Genomic DNA, 22,512 nt, shown 5'->3' on the forward strand with positions numbered 1-22,512 from the left:
AAGAAAAAGTGGAAGCTCCAATTGCGTTTTTTAGCTCAAATTTACAAGGTGCTGAACTCAATTATTCAGACGTGGAAAAACAGGCCTATGTTGTTTTCAAAGCGGTCAAATATTTCATACCTTTCTTACTTAAAACCCATACTAAGATCATAGTACCGTTTCCAGCGGTAAGAAATCTTCTAGTACAGAAGGATATGGGCGAGAAAAGAGCAAATTGGATCATTGCTTTACAGGAATACGACCTTGAGATCAAACCAGAAAACATTGTAAGAGGTCAAGGCTTCTGCAAAATGTTGGCTGGAGCATCGCAAATCTTTGAAATTTCATCTGAAGAGATACAAATGTATGAGGTAAGCCTAAACAATGCAGAATCATTGTATGCTGATATCATTTATTATCTTAAGAACGGGTATGCTCCATCACACCTGGATCACACTAAGAAAAGAGCTCTGAGATTGAAAGCTAAACAATATCAGCTCATAAATGATATCCTTTTTAGAAAGAATTATGATTATGTTTTTCTTAGATGTCTTGAAAAAACTGAAGCTGAAAAAGTTTTGCAGGAACTCCACGATGGACCAGCAGGCGGACACTATGCTGGAGATGCTACTGCACATAAAATTTTACGTGCAGGATATTACTGGCCTATGCTGTTCAAAGATTCACACAGTTACGTGAGGAAATGTCAAGTCTGCCAAACTACTGCTGGAAGACAAAAGAAGCCGTCCCTGCCACTACAACCGGTAAACATCGAGCAACCATTCAGTCAGTGGGGCTTGGACATAATAGGTGAGATCGTTCCTCACTCTTCTAAGCAGCATAGATACATCCTCATGGCAACAGATTATTTTACTAAATGGGTAGAAGCAGTTCCTCTCAAGACAGCTAATTCTGAAAATATTATCGAATTCATAGATCAATTTATAATCACTAGGTTTGGATTGCCAACAGCTTTAATGTTTGATAATGCATCATACTTTTCTGGAAATGCAATGACTGAGTTTGCACTTAAAAGAGGGTTCAAACTAAAATATTCGGCCAATTACTATCCGCAAGGTAATGGGTTAGCTGAGTCAACAAATAAAAACCTAATCAGGATTATTAAAAGAACAGTTGACCAGAACCAAAAGAATTGGCATAAAGCTTTGGTAAATGCTTTATGGGCAGATAGAATAACGAAAAATGCTTCGATCGGCACTTCCCCCTTTAATTCAGTTTATGGGAAAGAAGTGGTTCTTCCAACTCACTTAGTCATTCCCTCTTTGTCTTTAATACAATACATTGATGAAGTACCTACTTCCTCCATACAACTAAGACAAATGGAAATAATTAAATTAGAAGAGAAACGAGAACAAGCTAAGAAAACCCATGCTCATCATCAAGTGCTAATAAAATCCTCTTTTGATTCAAACGTAATGACTAGAAAAAAATTTTAGATGGGAGATTTAGTTTTAAAATGGGATAAAGCTCATGAAGAAAAGGGCAAACATACAAAATTTCAAAAGATGTGGCTTGGTCCTTTTCAGATTGTTGAAGTCATAGGTCCATCAACGTTTGTCTTACAGGATTTAGAAGGTAGAAGGGATTCTTTTCCTGTTAATGGACAAATCCTTAAAATATATTTTCCATAGAAGATTATTCTTCTATTTTGTAGAATAGTTTTATTTTTCTTTTCTTTTTCATAATAAAACTAGTTGTAAATGGTTGCTACCAGTATTCACGAAAAGACACCAATTCTCTTTCAGATTTTGAGCTTTTCGCTTGTATAAATATTTTTTTTTTGAAAATATGATCTTTATTATTGACAAATACAGTTAAAAACTTTAGCCTAGATATGATACTAGTTTCAACTTCAAAAAATTTGATGAAAGCAACCTTTAGCGAAGAAATTGTTTTATATCAGCACAATGAAAGGTATCAATAACAAAATAAAGATTCTCTGTAAAACTGCTGTTTTCAAACTCTATTACTGTTGTCCAGAGCTTTCTTAAGGAAAAAAATTATTTCCTCCCTGTTAAAGAAAATCGCAGCATTCAGAGGGACAATCCAAGAAACACTATATCTCAAAGAATAAGAGGTCTCATCACGAGGCGGCTTTTCATGATCATAGATATTATAACTTTGCTGACTTTGCCAAACACTGTCCATCAAAACAGGTCAATGACTCAAGATTGTTGAAATCAAAAGACAAGGGGTCTCATCACGAGCCAGCTTGTTCAGCAAAAGTGTAAATCAAGTGAATGACTGTGTCATAATTTGGCTACCAAACCAAGACATTGTTCTTTAAGAATAGAAAAGGAAAAAGTGTCAATGTGGATTTTTCTTTGAAGGTTGTAGATAACCTTAAGCAGGATAAAGGATCATTGCTGGGTAACAGGTAACCCTGTCGAGGCTATGGACTCCTGCTGGCAGCAAAGGCTCTACCTACGAAAAACGAGCCTATTTTAAAGCTAGCGCACAGAGAAGACTTTATTTTATTTTTACAAGACCAAGTAATGACTGATATAAATACAAGGACAAGCCTGAGGAAGCAAACAATTAGAATAGAAAGAGGTTGAAACAAAATATCATTGATAGAATAAGGCATAATGTACTCTATCTATCCATAACAAAGTTTAGATTTATGAAAATTTTTCTGTTTTGGAAGTTTAAAAAATTCAATAGAAAAGCAGAGATAATTGGTTCTTCCAAGTGAATCGCCATTGTTGTGGCCACCAACAACCCCCCTCCTTCTTTAGTATTAGCAATAACCCTAAACAAGTGGGGACCCTTAGTAAAAAATTCAAAAAAATTTATAATTTTTTTTTGTATTATACTCCTTAAAAATACATCGCACGGAGAAGAGTAAAACATTTCTTTATGAGCACAATAAAAAACTGCGAAAAAGCGACGCGAAATTCATCGCATCACATACATTAAGAAGCGCCCATAAACGAAGATCTTAAGAAATATTCGATGGCCGATATGCGACATCGCATATCGCAACATCGCATAAACACACAATAACTTAACAAATTGCAACGATCTGCGATCTGCGATCTTGCGATAAATGCGATGCTGCGATCTTGCGATAAACGCGATAACGTGATTTGGGATAAACTGATCAGGAAACTTTGCGATGACACATCTTGATAATGCGATCCGCGATGCTGCGATGTGAGTCACAGAAATCACCCATCGCAAATTTTCCTCGGCTTAGCATTCAAGAAAAGTTGTCCCTAAACCAAAAATTGGGCGCGCGCCTTAAAGGAAATTAATGAATGTACGCCAAAGTATTCATGAAGGACAGTTTTGTGTTTTTCGAAGAGTTAGTTCACTATGGGTGTCATGATTTTATACAATCGTAGAGCTTAGAGCTTTTGTGTCAAAATTTATTATCATTACTCTTTTCCTTTGCGTGAACTGCAGGAATGAAAAACAGGAAACAACATGAAGCAATGTGCAGTTAACATCTAAGGAAAAAGGGAAAGCATCAATGCTCGGAGAACAGAGAAGAGATGTCCTCATAAACGGATACCGCATGCAACAGAAATGCAGATTTCAGAGTATTACTGAACAGATGCTGATACCAATAGGCGATTTGACACTCAAGGTCAAAAGCTCACAAAAGCAGCATGTTTACAAAATTCTGAAGCTTATGCCCGATAAAGGAAAAAGCGCTAAAGGCGGAAAGCGCACTAGAAAGGCCCGGATCAAAGAACGGAGGCAGTTCTAAGAAAATTGTTCAGAAAGCAAAGTCCCTAACTTGCTTAGTCATCCACGAGTCCGGAAACCGAGATAGCAAAAGCAGAAGCAATTTGAGAGAAATTTGGGTTGTTACCAAGTATATACGCAGTAAATTCACCCAGCCAGAGGATGATTCCCAAAAATATCTTCTAGTTTACTAAAAAAGTGGTGCCAGTGCTTTCCATTTCTATTTGCGTAGCTCAAGCAAAAGCAGAAAACAACCAGCCGACTCTTCCCAGGCAAATGTTGAATGCTCGCAACATTAAGGAGCAAATGCAGAAATAGTTAGGAATTAGATTCAATTTTTAGAAATAAGTTTTCTTAGATAAAGGGCGGTCATTTAAACCGTATCCTAAATTTATGTAATTAAGTTATTTAGTTAGTAGTATTTAAACCCTTCTCATGCATTTAGAGAAGGGTCCAAAAATTTGTCAAAAACTTGTCCATCAGAACATGCACTTTTGCACCCTCAAAGGAGGTTTTGGTGAATGAATGGATCAAGGTTTATTGATGTTTGCATTTGATATCTGCTACTGATGTTGCACTTCTGTACTCTTGGTAGATATTAGAACAAGGAGAGATAAATCATTGTTGCTTGAAGCTTATGAGTAGGACCAGTCATAAATGGTACTTTTATCTCTTGACCATTTCTGCTTATATTCTTCAAGTGATATACAGTTTTTAGTTGTTTATATGTTATTGCATGAATGTTTGAGTTACCATTTGGCACTTTTGTACGGTGGAGCCATTTATTTATGTTTGATATATGAATAACTTATTATGCGATATGCTGTTCACAACTGTTTTGCCTAACTTTTTATGCAAAGTGGTTCATCTTAATTGATTTCCATTCTTATGATAGCTGAATGATCTTTATTACCAGTTATTATTTGAAATCTCTTTAGATCGCATAATAGAAGAAATACATCCCTGGTTAGCATAGATTAGATGTGTTGTTTTCATTAGATTACAATAGCATAGAATTAGACAAAAGTAGCTTAGATTAGAACTCTTAGATCAGCATCATCCAACTCTGCACACACACACACCCTTAGATTGGGAAACTGGTCCCATTATCCCCAGTCGGACCCGCTATACCAAACGGATAAGGAGTTGCCAACCAAGGTTCGGACCGGGCGGGTATCCCCCTTGTTGTCGACCCGATTTTCAAGGCTTCAACAAGTTCATGATCCAATATTTATCGAAAATTTGCAACTTGAAGTTGTCACTTCACATCTTGAGAGAAAATTGTAGAACTCCATTCAATCTGAGCTTATTTCTGAAGGGACACCAAACCCTTCTGTGATCACTACAGCCTCTCCAAGTTCTTCATCAACACCTTAGGCTTCCCAACCTCAAGCTACCACTTCCACCCATCCATCCACATCTCACATTCCCATTGTTAACCCTACCCCACCAGTTGTCACATCTATACCCGCAGCAATGCCAAATAGGTATACCCCCTTGAATTTACCTGCCAATCTTGGGGCTATGCCCCAAGTCTATCAAAGTAAAATCACTCCTTTTGATGGTTCTGGCACTTACACTGCACAACAACATACTAAAAAGATGACAGACTACTTTGATATATATGAGGTTGATGCTGATGATGTTAGAATGAGGGTATTTGTTCAAAGTTTGACTGGAGATGTTAGAACATGGTTTAGAGCCCTCCCTGCAAACAGTATCAATGACCTAGCAGCCCTTTATACAACTTTCTTGAATAGATGGGAAAAGAAAAAAGATCCCCTCCAGATCTTATCAGAATATGAAAACCTGAGGAGAGGTACCCAAGAAACCGTGCAAGATTACTGCACTAGGTTCAATAATATTTACCAGGCCATTCCTAAAAACCTTATACCTCCTCCAGATTTTGAATTGATCAAATTCCCTGATGGATTTGATTCTGATATGACATACCAACTTAGGGAAAGAGCTCCTCGAATTTTAGAAGAGATGAAAAGTATAGCTATCAGTGTTGAAGCCAACCTGATATCTAAACGAGCTAAAGCCAGAGCTGAAAGGAGGATACCTTTGAAAGAAGAACCTTCAGCATTTGAACAGAAATTAGATGTTATTATTAAAGGAATGGATAGGCTTGGAGATAGAGTAGAAACAATTGAGAGGAATCCCCTTGGGATGGTCAACCAAGCAATACTGGAAGAAATCCAACTTTCAGGAAGAACCAAAACCCTAACACTGGAAAGACTGGGCCTGACCAAAATATTAGGCCCCCATTCCAGGAAAATTATGCTGAAGCCTTAACTTCTAATGAACCAACAGAAGACATTCAAATTAATTTGATGGGACTCAACAATGAACAACAAGTTTTGTTGACCCAAGAAGATCAAGAAGCTCACATGCTTAAACAATTCCAAACTCAGTCAGGTGAATCATTTGACTTTAGGGAGGGATATGATACAACCATTTATGAAGTCCACAAACAATATAACCTGAGGAGCAGAAGAATTGACATTCCCAGAACCAACAGACAGAAAGATACAAAGTAGCATAACAAAAGATCAATACCACCCCTGTACATATTCTTTCCAGAACAGATCCTAATCCAAATAACCCAATTATTGAAGATGTATCCGATAATCAACCAAATAATAGACAATCTTCCACTTCTATTCCTTCTAAAGGAAATGTGGAAGAACCTCCAGAAATTGATTTGGAAACAACTTCAGCCCATAACCCCACTCCCGAAAAGGAGAGAAACACAGAGAATACAACAGATAAAGAGAATCCAGCTATCAGAAATACAAGAACTCAGATTGAAAAACCTTTTAATCTTGAGGCTGAAGTAGGAAAACTAAAAATAGTTGTTCGATTGTTTGAATTAGCTAAACATGATGTCTACATGTTATAGACATTTTTGTGCCTTACAACTCCAAGCATGAAATGTCCATAAACCAAGGGCTCCTAATTCCCTAAAAGTGTTGTTCTAACCCCTAAAGGAACAAGGTCAACAGAATACAGATTCTCCCAGAAGTTCTCCACCAGAAACTGCTCAGAATTGGTCAAAACAGGATCATTTTAGCTGCTCCACTGGCTAAGTGCGTTGCATTGCACCTAAATACACTGTGAGGGTGCGTTGCATTTCAAAACTCCCTTCTGTAGGGTGCGATGGGCGAGAAATGACAAATGGCAGTGTCATTCCGCGAGGTGGAGAGGCAATGGAAGCTTCCAGAATCTTCTCCTGTGACACTTGCCTCACTGAATTCGACCAAGGATGAGTAAGAGGCCCTCAGTCTCCAAGTGGAAGCAAGAACTGACAGAGAGAAGACACTAATCAAATCACAAGCTGACTCATCCTCCTTACAGATATCTATATATGGATCCCTCATCCCAGAGATCCAGAGGCTGGAATTTTGCATATTGTAAGGAATTGCTGTTGGTTTCTAGAGAGAAACATCAGATCATTGGGTGATTTATGCTTTGTTTCAGGTGAAGAGGGGCTTCTTTGCTGGGAGGTTGATGCTGGGTTGGAACCACTGGTTGTAACTCCTCCTGGATCTTTTCTTGTTTATCAATAAAAACTATTTGAGTTCTCCTCCATGCTTTTGTATCATTGATGCTTGTTACATTTGTATGGTTAACTTAAATCTGATCCTAAGTTGTTTATGAATATAGATCCATGTCTTTGTATAGTGCTCTTCTTCTGTGATCTTATAGGTACTTTGTGAAGCTGGGCATGCAAGGGAGCAGGTAGCTGGAGATTATCAAAGAAGAGAGGGATTGGATCAAAGGATTAGCGCAAGACACAGGTTGGTTCTTTCTATTCCTCTCTATCTATAATTCATAAAGGAAATACAAAAGTAGTTTTTCTCTGTTTATTTCTAAAGTAGATGTCACACCTTAGTGGGATAGAGCAGTTCTAAATAGACACTTTTCCCTGTAACAAAATGGCAACTCCACTGGGGAGATAATTAGTTTGTTTGTTTATCATTCTTTGTTGTCTATTTCATAAACTTACAAGTAGCATTCGAACTGCATTTGCCATAACAAATGCAAAGTAGACAACTGCTACTTCAATCCATCTACTGGATCTATTTATGATTTAAACAACTGATTTACAAACTATCTGATTGCCCTTGTGATAGCTCTTAGATCCTCCTTAGATCTACCCCTGATTGTTGCATTACTGATTGCTTTTTACTCGGCCAAAAACCAAGAACTGAACTGCAAACTGTGACCCGGAGATTGAACAGAGTCTCGTTTCTGGCCCAGCGTAGGTACTGTTCAGAGATTCTGAATTTCAACGCACTTCCCGAGTGGACAACCTACGTTGCATTTCAGATTCTCTGTGTTACAGGTGCGCTGATCAGACTAGCTCTGTGCAGTTGTGGTTTCTGTGGATCATTCTTTCCAGTTCTATTCCTGAATTTTGTTGCCTGTGATCAGTATATGTCTGTTTGAAACCCCTTTTCCTTGCTATTATTCCGCCTGCTTTGTACAAAAGAACTGTATATCTTTTTGTGTGCTTGTTGAGTTGTTTACAGTTCTCCTTTGCAAAAGTAACATAATCGTACTGTTGCCCTTTGATTTGAAACTGTCGCAAGTGTCGATTTCAGTCCTAGGAAAGAGTTTGATTGTTGTTGATGGTCGATTATCCTGTTACTGTTGCTTTTGGTCTGAATTTGTAATTTTCTAGTGTCAAGAACGAGTATTCATTTCAAAATCGTAAGGTGTTGTGATCGTCTCCATTTTTTATTTCGAAAAGAAACTTGTTTATATTTGTCGCTTGAAAAGAAATTCAGATTTGTGCATCAGCTTTCTTTTTAGCATCCATATACTAAGAAAGTCGAAAAACAAATACATGCATGTGCATTTGCATATAGACAGTCTGATTGTTTTGATTTAGGAAAGTGCATTTAGAGTGTGCTCTTTGCTCTTTGTGGAAAGATTCTGTCTTTCTTTTCCCTAGTAGCTAGGATTTTCATTGCATAAAGGAGATAAAAAGTTTGTTTATCATCTTAGATTGCATTTTAGGAATTACATCTACATCTCGTGGTGAACCCAAAAGAAAAACTTCATAAGCAAGATCAACTTAAAATAAATTCAATGAATCTAACAATGCTTTGGAACTTAACGCACAACATTTAGAAGTCTAGGCTAGAGACGTATTTCGGCGTCGTAAAGCCTGGTAACTGTTTTTCTCACTGATGGTTGGGTGATTCCTCCACTTTGAGATGATAAGTGCCAGTACGGACTTGTGCTCCCACGTACCGTCGAGTATATTTTCGGAGACCCCAATAGGCTTAATCCTTTATCCATAGGAAGCCGTGTCTGTCGCCCTATCGATCGCAATGCACTGAACACAGCATTCAGGAAGATTGACTGCCGTACCGTAAAAATTATTCTTCAGTTTTGCAATTGGTTTGGTACTCCCTCTACCTAGATCTCCAGAGTAGTCCCATTCGTTCCTTTTCAGATTCCTTAACGGAAAAGGTCCATCTGAGCACTTGTCACTTCAGGCTCATTAAAAATCGAAGGCGACTAGAGTCATCTTTTGTTTTTTCTCGACTCTTAAAAATTGAAAAAACAAGTTGTGTCAAAGTGTCTAAAATTTATTTTAAACGAAATAATCATCACCTTTCCCTCGTTGGTCTTTGAAGTTAGTCTCCCTTCATTGCAAGCTCTTGTAGAATCGCTAGGAAATCTCTTGGATAGACTAGATATGTCTGAACAACCGTCGACATCTAGGACTGTGTCATCCGACACAGCAGCAGCAGAACCTCCTGCTGCTACTCCAACAATGTTTGCTGGTATACCATCTGTCCCGACAAGTTATCAACAACAAGCCGGAGTCCAATCAGGGACTGTTTCGATGACATGGTCAGTTCCTATTTCTTCATCCGGATTATCATCTGGTATTTCTTATGTTGAAGCTCAACAAATCGATCCAATGTGTCTTCAAAGGCCAATCTACCCTTTAAGTACTGGATTGCCACCATATGGAGGGCAGTATGCCTTTTCATTGTTCCCTCCCGGAGAACAACCATGTGGGAGTTTACAACAAAGTTCAGGTCAAACTGGAATTACATCCAGCGGTTGGGTACCAATACTACCTCAGCAACCAAGGGTTGTATATTCAATGCAACCAGTCTACCCTGTGTCGAATATTCCCACTATACCTGCTATGGTGACTACGTCGCAAGTACAAGCGCTACCTGTTTTATGTCAACCCCAAGTTTCTCAGGTTGAAATACAACAGCCTCTTGTCTCAACGACTCAATCACAACCTCAGGTTAGTGCCTCCTTATCTGGAGTGACTCAGGCTCAAACATGTACTATGACTCCTCATCTTGGTCAATCATCCAGTATTGGGCAACAGCAAATGGTCCAACAACCTTGGCTGATACAATCTCAACAACCGCCATTCCAGCAATCATATCAAGGACTTGAGCAACAAGTCTTTGTAAGTAATGGGAAACCACATTTCCAAAGCGGTTATCAACAACCATATTATAATGGTTATGCCCATCAACCTTGTCAAATTTTCCAGCATCAAATACATTATGCTGGTATGCAAAGACCCACTGCTCAGGCGATTCCATCTTATCCTGGATATGCTTCACCTAACCTGAATCAACAATTGCCCTTTATAGCAACTCTAGAATTACCAGATCTAAACCGGCTGACGAATGATCCAATTGCTTACGCCCCTTGGTGGCCGACGATTCTGCATAAAATTCCGTCAGATATTCCTAAATTTAATGGAAATCTGGGTGAAGACCCATCGAATCATGTGATGACATTTCATCTGTGGTGTTCATCAAACACCCTAAACAATGATTCGATTAGGCTTCGCCTTTTTTAGAGGACGTTAACTGGTTCGGTAGCAAAATGGTATATCGAGTTACCCAGAGCTTCATTTGACAACTTCAGTACCCTAGCCACAACCTTTTTAACCCATTTTCAGTTACCGATAAGGTACGAAATGGGAACGGAACTTCTTACCAATTTCAAACAAACGACGGCCACTCACATATCTGATCATATACATGAGTGGCGACGTCGTCGTAGAATGGTGAAAACATATGTTCCTGATCAACTTTTAGCTGAATGGTTTCTTAAGTCATTATTTCCTTCCATCACGGAAGATGTGGCAAAAGGGGGAGTCGTCACCGAAGAGCAAGTTATCGCTCGTGCGCAATATTTAGACTTGATTTACACTCAGTCTGGCACACTCTACGATAAAATACCTAACGCTCCCAGACCAGAATTCTCGGTCCCTCCTCCTCCTAAATCAAACAATGACTCTCATGCCGGCGATGGCGTGATTGGCGCAACAGACACGAGATTGAAAAAGGCTACATCTAAAAAGGCCCGTAAGGTTTCTAGTCAAAATGCAAATGAGGAACTTCTTGCCTCGGAAGTAAATGCCGTGTCGACCGACAAAGGCAAAAAACTGAAGCAACCAAGGGGCAAGAAGAAAAAGAAAGGGAGAAAAAAGAAGCAGGATGAGTCATCTCCTGAAAAAACTTCTGCAAACCCTTCTGGGCAAAGGAAACCCCCTGCACGGTGTCATACATGTGATGAGGATCATCGGACGAGAGATTGTCCACATAAAGCTGAAGTTAAGAAACTCTTTAAGAGTTCAAAAACCTCAGCAGTATTGACTGATCCGTTTCCAAACCCGGGAACCAAAATGGTTGCTAATCAAAATGCTTCCCGATCCCAAGTGCTTATGTTGTCTATCTCAAAGCAACAAAATGATGCTTTGACAAGGAATAAAGATTACAAGAAACCACAGCTGTCGAACAACAAGGACAAAGATCAACCAAGTAGTTCGACAACAACTTCGACAGAAGTTGCGCCACCCACCATTCCTGAATTGACGATAAAACCGCCAAAGGGAGTAGTACACAAGTCGACGTTTAATCCCCGCGCTAGAGCGGCACAACATTATAATATAGTGGAAGATTTGGCCAAACGCCATCCGCGATGTCGACTCTTGAGGTACCGCAAAATTGCCTCTCCCAAGAGCAAGCTTTATTATCAGCAATAGGTGGGACTAACCCAATGGATTCCAATCTTGTGGCCTTTGATCATAGAGGATATGACCCTCAGTTACCAGCTCAACTAGCTTTCCTTATTCAAATGAAAGCCCTCAACAAAACTGTTCATCGAACAACTATTGATGAGGGGGCATCCACATGTATTATGTCGATGAGTTGTTGGAAAAATTTAGGCTCACCACCCTTGTCAAGATCGTCAACGACATTAGAATAATTTGATGGACGATCATACACTCCATAGGGGATTTTAAGTAACTTGCAAGTTGAACTAGGGGGCAAAACAGTGGAAATTGATGTTGAGGTTATCCATGAAAACCTCGATTACAACATCCTAATGGGAAGGCCCTGGATATATGCCATGGCCGCAGTTGTGTCGACCTACTTCAGGAAGATTGCATTTCCCTTTCAAGGAAGAATTACAATCGTCAACCAACAAACATTTCTCCCCAACAGTTCACAAGTTACGGGAAGCATTCCAATGATCCATGGAAGCAATGATTCGCTTCAAAATATCAGAGTAGGTCTCCTAAAAGACCCTGCCTTAATGGGTACTTTTGCCCTACCGCCTCCGAGTAATCTGGCGGAAGTGGCCACAGTGGAAACCTACAATATGAAATCTTCTATATCTAATGGATTCCAAAGATTCCTGAACATTTTGTCAGCATGGATCATCGCCATTTTAGAAATATTGTAGCAATCTATTTTCTTGGCCTGGGGGGCAACCCCAAATCAACTCTCATTGAGTTTTTGGATAGATAGGTCTAAGGAATATGGTACCTCTTCAAATCCTTGGTCGCATGTAGATTCTACAGACGAAGGAATCATTCAATCAATGATGATAGGAGAGGCACCATGGGGAGATTACCATCATCGCTCCCATCTTCCGGATTGCCACGAAGATTATTCCAGCAACCTTAATCATCCTTCAGTTTTTGATTTTCTATCAAATACTGTAAATATGGTGGATTTCGAGGATGGTTCTTATGTTGTGTCGACCTCATTAAAAAATGAAACAAGGAGTCATGAGGATAGTTCTTTTACTGTGCCAACCTCATTAAAGAATGAAACAACTCCCTTTCCAAATTGAGCCTTTGATTATGGTCTCGTAAAATCCAAGTCGAGATTTTCAAAGATCTCGGAGGTAAACCTTCATTCCAACCACCATGTTGAATGCAATGAAGCTTGGGGGGCATGCAAACTTATCACGAGCAGTGTTACCGCAGGGTTCAAGCTCGTTAAAAAATAAACCCGCCACGAGCAGTGTTACTATAGGGTTCAAGCTCGTTAAAAAATAAACCTGCATCGAGCAGTTTTAGCACATAGTTCAAGCTCGTTAAAAAATAAAAATAAGACATGAGCAAATGTTTCCACCCGCGTTTAAGCTCATTAAAAAATGAACTATTCCCTGGTAAATAACCATCGTGAATGTAGTACTTCAGCCGTTAAAGCCTTGGTCGTGTTTGCACCGTCACCTCCACTTTTCATTGGCCGATCATTCACCTCCATTTGATTGTTTACCCATTTTGAGGAACAACTGCGAAGAGTGATTTCACTAGCCATCCTTGTGACACTGCCGTGATTGGAAAATTCCAAACCTTACCTGGAATCAGCTACTACCCGTTTTATCACTCGTTCCTCAAAAGACGAGTCTCCTTTAAGCTCTTTTCAACTGACTCGTAAAATATGAAAAGATTGCCGAGCCATTGGCCTCTCCAGCTCGTTAAAGGGACAGGAAGTGATATCCCTCCTCTAGATTTTAATCTTTTTGGACCTGAGGGATTATTACACAAAAAGATCGAGCACTTGTTTTGTTCGGCTCATTAAAACTATCGAAAATTCATCCCTTCTGTATTGTTTTATACTTTTTCGGGCTTAAGGGATTAGATGGCGAAAAAGGAATTTTGGAGTTACCTTTACGTTCCTTTTCAGACTCTCTAAAATTGAAAAGGACCGAGTTATCTTTGTCGTTAAACTCGTTAAAAATATTAATAGCGACAAACTTGTCTTTAGACGAGAACGAGTTTCACTATCGCTAGGCTCGTTAAAACATAGCGATGGGTTTGCCCGAAGGGAAAATTATAGAACAAGCATATGTTATCCTCCTCAAGCTTGACAAAAATAAAGAGGTACTGGCCAGCAATGACTGGGGAAAAATTGGGAAGAAAACTCAAAGAAACTTTGTTGGTAGCAAGTCGCTCTTGAACATGACACTTCCACTTTGTGTCCGAGTCGGGTTGGGTTGTTTCATTCACCGGTCACATCACCATGGTCATGCCATACCATCCACATTTGGGGTTAATGCTACCAATCCATCACATCAGTGTCGCCGATATGTTCAAGAGAAGTCACCTGTGTCTCACCCACTACCATAAATTATACTCCATTCTTTCATGACCGCCACCCTGAACCTTATATCATCAAATCGTTTTCACCTCCATCAAAATGATTTGCTCTGTTCCGTGTCATTGATGTGGGATTCATTAAGGCCCTCATGTGACGGATCACTTCTTGTCGACATCAGCTCATTATCCAAGAAGTTGATCTAGGAACACCCCATTCAGTACTTTGAAGCTTGCATGCCTCAATGACAAGTTTCTCACTTCCGGCGACAGGTTTACATCAATGGCCTTCGACCGAAAGATTTTGTGTGGTGTTCGACGCCAAGTCCTTTATTCACACCACGTGAATTGTACTGCAGTACCTTGAGGATCATTATCATTATCGGTGATTCCTCTCGCGCTTGTTAACAATTTACATCATTGACTGGTAATCAAGCGATGTCTTTCCATGTTCGACTTCAGAACATTTCTCACATGGATCGACTTGTACTTCGAGTGAAGATCAAACGAGATTGAAGACCCCGGATCTAGTTTCATCCATCTGGGCTGCGATATATATTCAGGGAAATAAAGACATTTAATGTACAACATTGTAGCACAGATAATCATCCTACCAAAAGGATGATGGCTCTATCAGAATCATCAGTCTACACTCAGACGATTGTCTGTCCTATGTACATGAAAATGAATTTATAAAGCTGAGCATGGGAATGCCCACCTCAGCTAGATCATGAAAACAGTATGAAGATAATGTATTGTATTGTATCTTATTACAGGTCTCCTCCCAACATTGAAAGAACTTCGGATCCTCATAATAAAGCATTTCACCCGACACCAAAATGTTAACGGCCTCATACTTTAGGGGACAACTGTTATAGACATTTTTGTGCCTTACAACTCCAAGCATGAAATGTCCATAAACCAAGGGCTCCTAAGTCCCTAAAAGTGTTGTTCTAACCCCTAAAGGAACAAGGTCAACATATTACAGCTTCTCCCAGAAGTTCTCCACTAGAAACTACTCAGAATTGGTCAAAACATGATCATTTCAGCTGCTCCACTGGCTAAGTGTGTTGCATTGCACCTAAATACACTGTGAGGGTGCGTTTCATTTCAAAACTCCCTTCTGTAGGGTGCGATGGGCGAGAAATGACAATGGTAGTGTCATTCCGCGAGGTGGAGAGGCAATGGAAGCTTCCAGAATCTTCTCCTGTGACACTTGCCTCACTGAATTCGACCAAGGATGAGTAAGAGGCCCTCAGTCTCCAAGTGGAAGCAAGAACTGACAGAGAGAAGACACTAATCAAATCACAAGCTAACTCATCCTCCTTACATATATCTATATATGGATCCCTCATCCCAGAGATCCAGAGGCTAGAATTTTGCATATTGTAAGGAATTGTTGTTGGTTTCTAGAGACAAACATCAGATTGTTGGGTGATTTATGCTTTGTTTGAGGTGAAGAGGGGATTCTTTGCTGGGAAGTTGATGCTGGGTCGGAACCACTGGTTGTAACTCCTCCTAGATCTTTTCTTTTTTATCAATAAAAACTATTTGAGTTCTCCTCCATGCTTTTGTATCATTGATGCTTGTTACATTTGTATGGTTAACTTAAATCTGATCCTAAGTTGTTTATGAATATAGATCCATGTCTTTGTATAGTGCTCTTCTTCTGTGATCTTATAGGTACTTTGTTAAGCTGGGCATGCAAGGGAGCAGGTAGCTGGAGACTATCAAAGAAGAGAGGGATTGGATCAAAGGATTAGCGCAAGACACAGGTTGGTTCTTTCTATTCCTCTCTATCTATAATTCATAAAGGAAATACAAAAGTAGTTTTTCTCTGTTTGTTTCTAAGGCAGCTGTCACACCTTAGTGGGATAGAGCAGTTCTAAATAGACACTTTTCCCTGTAACACTACAGAAGCCAAATCAATAGATCACTCAAAATTTCTGTGAATGAAGATTCAGTAAATGTTTTTGATGACCAGCCTGAATTGATTTTTGGCCCTGAAGTAAATGGAAAATCAATAGATGGAGGAATCCATCATTTCTATGTAAGTTTGAACATACATGATAAAATACTTCATAATGCCATGTTTGATTTAGGTGCTTCTCATAACTTAATGCCCATATCTGTAATGGAGAAACTAGACCTAGACATCACTAGGCCATATAAAGACCTCTTTTATTTTGATTCAAGATGTTCCAAATGAACGAGGCATTCTTCAAGACTAGACATCTCTAGAAGAAGTTCTAAAACTAGCTTAAGGGATGGAATTTCACATTCAATAGGAAAAATAGATTCCAACCCGTAAACTAATTGAAAGGAGTAAAACCGGTGGCAGTCTTCACCGAGGTTCAGTATGCCCAGAGTGCCAGGTACAACATGATGTGCCAATTGGAGCGATTTTTGTCAATTGTCCTTTGTAGGATAGTCTTGAGGGACTTATTCACGGCTTCGACTTGCCCATTGGCCTGAGGATAATACGGAGATGAATGCTCCTGTTGGAAGCCCAACTTGAGAGCCAATTTGGTCATCAGTTGATTCTGGAAGTGATTTCCATTTTCAGTGACAATCTCTCTCGGGATACCAAAAAGTGAAATAACCCGATTGAAGAGAAACAAGGCTGTTGTTTCACTATCATTTTTGTAAGTAGGCATGGCCTCAGCCAACTTGGTAAAGTAGTCTACGACCACAATGATGTACTTGTGATTCACCGTCTAAGGTGAATTACAAGTAGTAAAGTCAATGCCCCACTTCGTAAATGGAACGACAGTGATAACATGAAAAAGTGGAGCTGGATGCGTGTAGATTTTTCGAGTATAGATTTGACAAGGGTGGCAACATTTGACCACTTCAAAAGAATCTTTGAAAATTGAAGGCCAAAAGTAGCTGGCATGTAAAAATATTCTAGGTTGTTGCAAGCCCTGATATATCACCGCCACAAGCACCAATATGGCAATCATTGAGTACAGATTCTGCTTCTTCCAAAGTTAAGAAATTCCTAAGGATTGAATCAACCCCTCTGCGATATAATGTATCACCAATCATAACATAGTTTTTGGCAAGGTGACGTAACTTTTGACGCTCATCCTTAGAGGAAGCAGGCGGGAACTTCAAAGTTTGGAGATATATGATGATATCTCCATACCAGGGATCTTGTGAAGAAATGAGGAATAAATGTTCGTCGGGGAAATTTTCCTCATAAACAATGTCTTCCTCACAAGGCAGCTCGGAAATTAATTCTGGAAAAACCAATGACTTCTTAGACTTGGCTGACAAGAACTCGAGATCAAATTCTTGCAAAATAATAATCCATTGATTGTATTTTCCCCCAATCACTCGCCTACTGAGGACAAGCTGAAAAATATTGACAGCAACTAAGACAAACGTTTTGCGTAGTAGAATATAATGATGAAGCCACTGGACATCATGGACAACTGCCAAGGCCAATTTCTCGATAGGAGAATAACATAGTTCAGGACCTACTAAGCCTTAACTCAAGTAGTAGACTACATGCTCAATGAGAGCATCATCCTCCTGAACCAGAACCATACCTATGGTTGATTCTGCCGCTGCGAGATACAAAAGCAAATCTCTGCCATAATCTGGTGGAATCAACAATTTGGCAGAGATTAATGCCTACTTCAAGGCATCAAAAGATCATTGCGTAAAGTTGTCCCATAAAAATGGAACTCCTTTCTTAAGAAAAAACATAAATCCTTTGGTAATCTTGGCGTAATTTACAATAAAAATTCTCAAGAAATTTTCCTTTCCTTGGAGACTTTGAAGTTAACGGATGGAAGACAGGGGATGCAACTAAATTATTGCCTCAACCTTGAAAGGATCTACTCGAATCCCTTCAGTTGATATGATGAATCCTAACAACCGACCAAATGTGACCGCAAAAACACACTTATTCGGATTCAACTAGATTTTATAAAATCAACATCTCTCAAAAACTAACCAAAGGTGGCTGGGATGATCGATTCTCTTTCAGGAATGAGTAGCTAAGTCATCCAAGTATGCTTCGATAACATGTTTGATGTCGTGGAAAGCATAAGGCATGGCCTGCTGAAATGTAGCTCCAACATTTTTAAGACCAAAAGGCATTTTCTTGTATGCAAATGCGCCCCAGGGACAAATAAAAGTTGTCTTATGCTGGTCCTCTGGACATATATAAATTTGATTGTAACCAGAGAATTCGTCCATGAACGAAAAAATTTCATTACCTGCAAATTCATCAACAATTTGATCAATAAAAGGCATGGGGTAATTGTCTTTTAGAAAATCTTTATTCAAATCCCTAAATTCGATACTCACTCGGATCGTTCCTTGCTTTTTATCTACCGGGATTGGATTGGAAACCCACTCCGTTAAAGGAATGGGGTATATGAAACCTGCCTTAAGCAACTTTTCAACTTTAGCTTTAATATCTGCTACTTTCCAAGGATTGACCAGTCGAAGCTTTTGACGAATAGGCTTGGCGTTTTCGTATGTCTTGATCTCATGCTAGGCTATAGATGGATCAATACTAGGCATTTCCTCATAAGACCAAGCGAACACGTCTGGAAACTCTTTAAAGAGGTCGATGTAAATTTGAATCTCTTCAGGGGAAAAATTGGTTTCGATGAAGACATTTTCTATAATGTTAGGATTCCTAGAGGTGTTTATAGGTACATTTTTTGAGATAATTGACATATTACCTTCGGAAAATAATTGTGCTGGAGCCTACAAACGTCGCTAGTAAGCAGATTGGAGATCCTAGATTCGAATTCATGTAATGGAGGAAGAAAATATGAACGATGATGTAAATCTTCCCACAGTCGATCTACACCCATCATTGCTTCTAAATTTGTTTCCTCAAATGGTAAAACTGTATCTAAGAAATCCAGAGCAGAACTAGAGTCAAGGGTCCAAGCTGGAGCCACATCACCATCTAACTCCTCTGAAAAAGGAGTGGGATGGTTGTCTGTAGAGTTAACGATAGATTGATAGCTAAGTTCTACTGCAGACATGGGAAATGCCATTCCACCAACCTGCCCTCCATCTAATGTGGTCGTAGATGAAGTTAAGGTCCAAGGGTTTGAAAAATAATGAGTTCGGAAGAACTCTTTCCGTGAAGGCCCCTTGGAGGATGAAATTGCATTGATTCTAGTTGTAGGATGGGGAAGGTCAAATATACTCATCAAGGAAGAGTACATCCCAACTCCTAAATTCTCAATAGATTGACGGAGGTTATCCACCAATGGAACGGTAGAATCCAAAGTTGCACAAGTGTCACCTGGAGAATAATCTAACTGATCAATTTTAACAATTCTCCCCCCATGAGGAAAATAGAGGATGCGAAATAAAGATGAAACTATGGCATCCATCTCATAAATACAATTCCTTCCTAATATGAGGTTGTAATCCAGGTTTGCATCAATGATTTCTACCTCAAAATTAACGACCTTTCCTCCAACACATATAGGAAAGGCTGGGATAATTTCGTGTGGCCTATGAGTATGTCCATCAAATGCTGTTAAGAGAGTCAGTGAAGGAACAACTGAAGGTTATCCAATGGCCTTCCAACATGACATAAACATTACGCATGTGGGAGCTCCCTCATCTATAACTGTTCGAATATATTGGTTTTTTAGTAAGTGGACTTTATTTGGAAAGCCATATGGTGAGGAAGTCTCTTTTTGACATTCAGCTTATCAAAAGTGAGCACTAAAGAATTCTTTGGATCCACTGCCCCGATTTCTGAAATCAGAGCACTTCTTTGAGCATGACACGACTAGAGTACCTCTAATGTAGACATAGCACAAGGACTTTGAGCCAGATATTCTACAATCAAGTACTTTTGAGTTGCCCTAGCATTAGGGTCAATATTCAAGCACTTTGTCAAACCTTTCGGTATCCGAGGTATAGACTCAGTAGAGGGTCACTCAATATGAAGTGGGTATGTGGTTTCGAGAACAGATTTAGCTTTAGATGTTTCCATTTCACCATAATTGCATGCTCGTGTAGCAACGTTGACATGAGAGTTCATCATATAAACATTTGAGGAATTTTCCCCTTCCTGGTTGCCCCTTGTGGAGGTATTAGCATTCGAGTTTGCGCTAGCAAGTAATTAATTCCCTTGGGGAAAAGAGTTAGTTAGGACAACTTGGGAGGTGGAGGACCCTTGCTGCACTAACAAGCACTGAGCATCTTGAATCTTGGGGCAGAGGTGAGTCAAATAATCTCCATTGCATAACTTGCATGGAAATTTAACCTTTTTCTTGGACTCTTTTCTACCCTCACCGGCACCGTTGTCGGGCTTGTTCACATTACCCTTTCCTTCTTGGATCTTCTTATTACCTTGTCCCTTCTTATTCCCATCAGGTTGTTGATTTCCTTTGGGGTTAGAGGCCTGGACGGTGTTTACAGAGGTAGGTTGGTAAGACGAAGGTGTAGATGGTGCTACTTGGTTAGAAGAAGCAGTTTGTAGAGACAACTGCTACAATTGGTTCAAAAGGTTCACTGTATTTGTGTCAATTGATCCAACTATACCATCAGTGTGAGGGCTTGGCTTCGGTTTGGCTAAATCAACCTTAGATCTAGGAGCATCAGGTAGGATTTTCTGAAGAGTCCCATACTGAGAATATATTAGTTCTAATTGTTGGGCTCGAAAAATAGCATGCTCTTCCGAATAAACACTGGAAAGAGAAACATCCTTTGAGATCTCAAGTTGTAATGATTTGAGAAACCATTCAAGATGGAAATCTGGTGGAATTTTGGCTTTGATAACCCTTTTTCTCCATCTCCATTCCTGCATATGATTTGAAATGTGAGTTGTCATGTTTTGATGAAAGTTGGCCAGAAGCTTAGTTCCGACTTCTTAGTGGACAGGCAACTGAAAATGGTTCAAGAAAATATTAGCCAAATAAGTGAAAGAAGTATAGGTTCCCCCTGGCAACTCTATATACCATTTGGCCACATTCCCGATTAGGGTGCACTGAAATAACCTCAACCTGATTGAATCATCTATCAGGGAGTTTGATGAGCACCATAAGTGAAATGTGGTCACATGGTCTCCCGGGTCTTCACCACTCTTCCCTTCGAACTTTTGAATACCCGATGGAAGTTTAGTTGGGACTGGAGGCCAAGCCAGATTGTACCTAATTAGATCATCCATCAATTTAGTTAAGTCTGGAAAATTAAATGTGGTTAGAAAAGGAAGTCGTGGAGGACCTTGGGAATTCCATCCAGAATGGGCCGGGTTCCCAAAGGTCTGAAAAGAATGACTTGGATTTTGAAAGGCACCAAGTTAACTTAAGTAACTCATAGAGGCTACTGAACCAAAAGGTGATCCTTTTGGTCCAACAAAATTTGGAGTTTGACCAACTCCTGCTGAAAATCCTCCGTAACCAGTGAAGTTACCCCCTAACGAATTATTGGAAGGAGCTGAGAGCCCCTGATAAGGGTTCCATGTGTTAGCAAAGAGTGAAAAACTTTGAAATGAATTAACTGAAGAATACGACACATTCCCTTGTCGGCCAAAAAATTTATTCTTAGTGTTGGAAATAATACTGAGAGGGGGGGTGAATCAGTATTATCTAGCAATTTAACAAATCTTCCTTATTTGATCTTTGAATTATTCTTGCATATCAGTACCATAAAATAATGAGCATGAACAAAGAAAACAGATAGTCACACCAAAGAACACAAGATGTAAGGTGGAAACCCAATGTGGGTGAAAACCACCTGCTGCAATATGTCTCTATCTTCTTTCAAATTAGAAACTCCTTTTACAATGATTTTGTACTGGTGCAGTCCTTTACCAGTACGCAGGCTGCAACCTGCAGAGAGCTACAACTCTCTACTTCTTTTCATAAAGCATCAAATGATCATCCAGTACATAACAGTTACTGTCTACTACAGTTATCAAATCAGTAATAACAGAATTAACCCAGAACACCTTATCAACAGATAAATACAATCAACAGAACAGAGACGCAGTTTTTCCTTCTGTGGCCTGCGACCAGATGCAGCTAACCTTTTGCTACTCTGCGTCCAGACGCAGATATCCTTCTGCTGCGCTGCGTGCCCACGCAATGTTCCTTCAACTGCTCTGCGTTCTGTTGCTCCAGGGACGCATCCAGAAACACTATCGCACCGCGTCTTTCTGCTACAGGGACGCACCCAAAACACTATCGCGCCGCGTCCTTCTGCTACAGAGACGCACCCAAAAACACTATCGCACCGCGTCCTTCTGCTACAGAGACACACCCAAAAACACTATCGCGCCGCATCCTTTGCTTCAGAGACGCATCTGAACCTTGATTGCTCTGCGTCCCCACGCAGATCTCCAGTTACTGAACTGCGTCCCAGACGCACCTAAACTTCGTCTGCACTGCGTCCCCACGCAGGTCTCCAGATTCTGCACTGCGTCC

The sequence above is a fragment of the Pinus tabuliformis genome, chromosome 8 (assembly GCF_031772625.1).
Source record: "Pinus tabuliformis cultivar Carrire ecotype Pingquan chromosome 8, CPIR1, whole genome shotgun sequence".
Lineage (NCBI taxonomy): Eukaryota > Viridiplantae > Streptophyta > Pinopsida > Pinales > Pinaceae > Pinus > Pinus tabuliformis.